We start from the raw sequence: 2,798 nt of genomic DNA, 5'->3' as shown, positions 1-2,798 counted from the left end.
CACTCCAGCCTGGGTAACAAGAGCAAAACTCCGTCTCAAAAAAATAAATAAATAAATAAATAAATTGCTAGTGAGAATATAAGCTGGTTCTACATTTTTGGAGGAGAATTTGCGGTATCTATCAAGCCCTTAAATTATGCTTTACTTTGACTCAGCAATACATGTTTATGAATTTATATAAAGAAACAGTTGGACAAATAATTTACAAATCTGTAGGGAAGATTCAGTACATCATCATTCATACTACTGAAAAATTGAACATATACGCACACACACATATAGGCTACAACCTTGCTGAAGTGAATCAAAAGACCATCAGTGTCTGTATCACCTGGGAGCTTAGAATCGGCCCGGCGTGATGGCTCACACCTGTAATCACAGCACTTTGGGAGGCCAAGGTGGATGGATCACTTGAGGTCAGGAGTTCAAGACCAGCCTGGCCAACATGGTAAAACCCTGTCTCTACTAAAAATACAAAAAAATTGTCCATGTGTGGTGGCTCACGCCTGTAATCCCAGCACTTTGGGAGGCCGAGGTGGGCAGATCACCTGAGGTTAGGAGCTCGAGACATTCTGGCTAACACTGTGAAACCCATCTCTAGTAAAAATACAGAAAATTAGCTGGGTGTGTGTGCCTGTAATCCCAGCTACTTGGGAGGCTGAAGCAGGAGAATCACTTGAACCCGGGAGGCAGAGAATGCAGTGAGCCAAGATAGCGCCACTGCACTCCAGCCTGGGCAACGAGAGCGAAACCCCATATAAAAAAAAATACAAAAAAATTAGCCAGGCATGGTGGTGGGTACCTGTAATCCCAGCTACTCAGGAGGCTGAGGCAGGAGAATCCCTTGAACCTGGGCAGCAGAGGTTGCAGTGAGCTGAGATCGTGCCACTGCACTCCAGCCTGGGTGACAGACTCACTCTCAAAAAAAAAAACATAGAATCTAACTCAGGCTTGATGGCACTGCTCTTGTAGAAATGTAGAATCTTAGGCCCCACCCCAGACCTGCTGTATCAGAATTTGTATTTTGACAGTTCCGTATGGCATTTGTATGAGCATTAAAATTAGAGAAGCACTGGCAAGGATAGACACCAAAATGTTAGCAAATTTCTGGGTGGTTATGTTCTGTCTATTTTAAATACATTTTCTAATTTTCCTACCTCTGATATGCACTTTTTTCATAAGCATGTGCCACATAGAAAAACACAGCATGCTGGCCAGGCATGGTGGCTCACGCCTGTTAACTCAGCACTTTGGGAGGCTGAGGCGAGTGGATCACCTGAGATCAGGAGTTCGAGACCAGCCTTGCCAACATGGAGGAAACCCCGTCTCTATGAAAAATACAAAAATTAGCCAGGTGCAGTGGCACACGCCTGTAATCCCAGCACTTTGGGAGGCCGAGGTAGGCAGATCACAATGTCAAGAGATCAAGACCATCCTGGCCAACATGGTGAAACTCCGTCTCTGGTAAAAATACAAAAATTAGCTCTGCATGGTGGTGCACACCTGTGTCCCAGCTACTCAGGAGGCTGAGGCAGGAGAATCACTTGAACCCAGGAGAGAGAGGTTGCAGTGAGCCAAGATTGCACAACTGCACTCTAGCCTGGCGACAGAGCAAGACTCCGTCGCAAAAAAAAAGAAAGAAAAAAAAAAGGCCGGCGAGGTGGCTCACACCTGTAATCTCAGCACTTTGGGAGGGTGAGACGAGTGGATCAAGAGGTCAGGAGTTCAAGACCCAGCCAGGCCAACATGGTGAAACACCATTTCTACTAAAAATACAAAAATTAGCCAGGCGTGGTGGCGGGCGCCTGTAATTCCAACTACTCAGAAGGCTGAGGCAGAGAATTGCTTGACCTCGGGAGGCGGAGGTTGCAGTGAGCTGACATGGCACCGCTGCACTCCAGCGTGGGCAACAGAGCCAGACTCCGTCTCAAAAAGAAAAAAAAAAAAAAGAAAAATTAGCCAGGCATGGTGGTGAGTGCCTGTAATCCCAGCAATTTAGGAGGCTGAGGCAGGAGAATTGCTTGAACCCGGGAGACAGAGGTTGCAGTGAACTGAGATCATACCACTGCACTCCAGCCTCGGCAACAAGAGTGAGACTCTGTCTCAAAAAAAGAAAAAGAGAAACAGCATGCTATGGTTACAGGTTATCCCCTCTGGCTGGCACCCTTTCTGGCACAACTCATCCGAGATCAGTCCTCCAGGAGTCCTTCCTTAGCCTCTTTTTTCTTGCTAGTCTCACATCAAGCTGTGTTGTTGGTCCAGTAACCATAGCACTGGGCTGAAATTATTATTTGTGCTTCCTCAGCTGTTCAAATAGTAAAATAGGGGGAAAATACCAAGAAAATTATCCAGGCTGCTGTGCAGAAAGGAAATGCAAATTGGCATTATAATTATGGTTTGATTCCTTTGTCTCCTCTACTGAGCTGTGAACTTACTGAGGGCAAGAACCATATCTCACTTGCCTCCCGGTAGCTGGGAACATGGGTGCATACCACCACCTGGCTGATTTTTGTATTTTTTGTGGAGACAGGGATTTGCCATGTTGCCCAAGACAGGCTGGCCTTGAACTCCTGGGCTCCCACGGTTCGCCTGCCTCAGGCTCCCAGGGTACTGGGATTACAGGTGTGAACTACCATGCCCAGCCCATTATTTTATTCCACGTGTCCTCAGGCTGACTGCTCATTTCAAATCATTTAACTCCTTGTGGTCTAGTTTCGTTAGCATTAAAATGGTACAGTAATAATGTTACCTTCTAAAGTTCATTGCATGGATGAAATTAAGGAATATCATTGGCCGGG

The sequence above is a fragment of the Cebus imitator genome, unplaced genomic scaffold, assembly GCF_001604975.1.
Source record: "Cebus imitator isolate Cc_AM_T3 unplaced genomic scaffold, Cebus_imitator-1.0 Scaffold136, whole genome shotgun sequence".
Classification (NCBI taxonomy): domain Eukaryota; kingdom Metazoa; phylum Chordata; class Mammalia; order Primates; family Cebidae; genus Cebus; species Cebus imitator.
The sequence above is the reverse complement of the archived record's forward strand: the minus strand, read 5'-3'. Positions refer to the sequence as shown.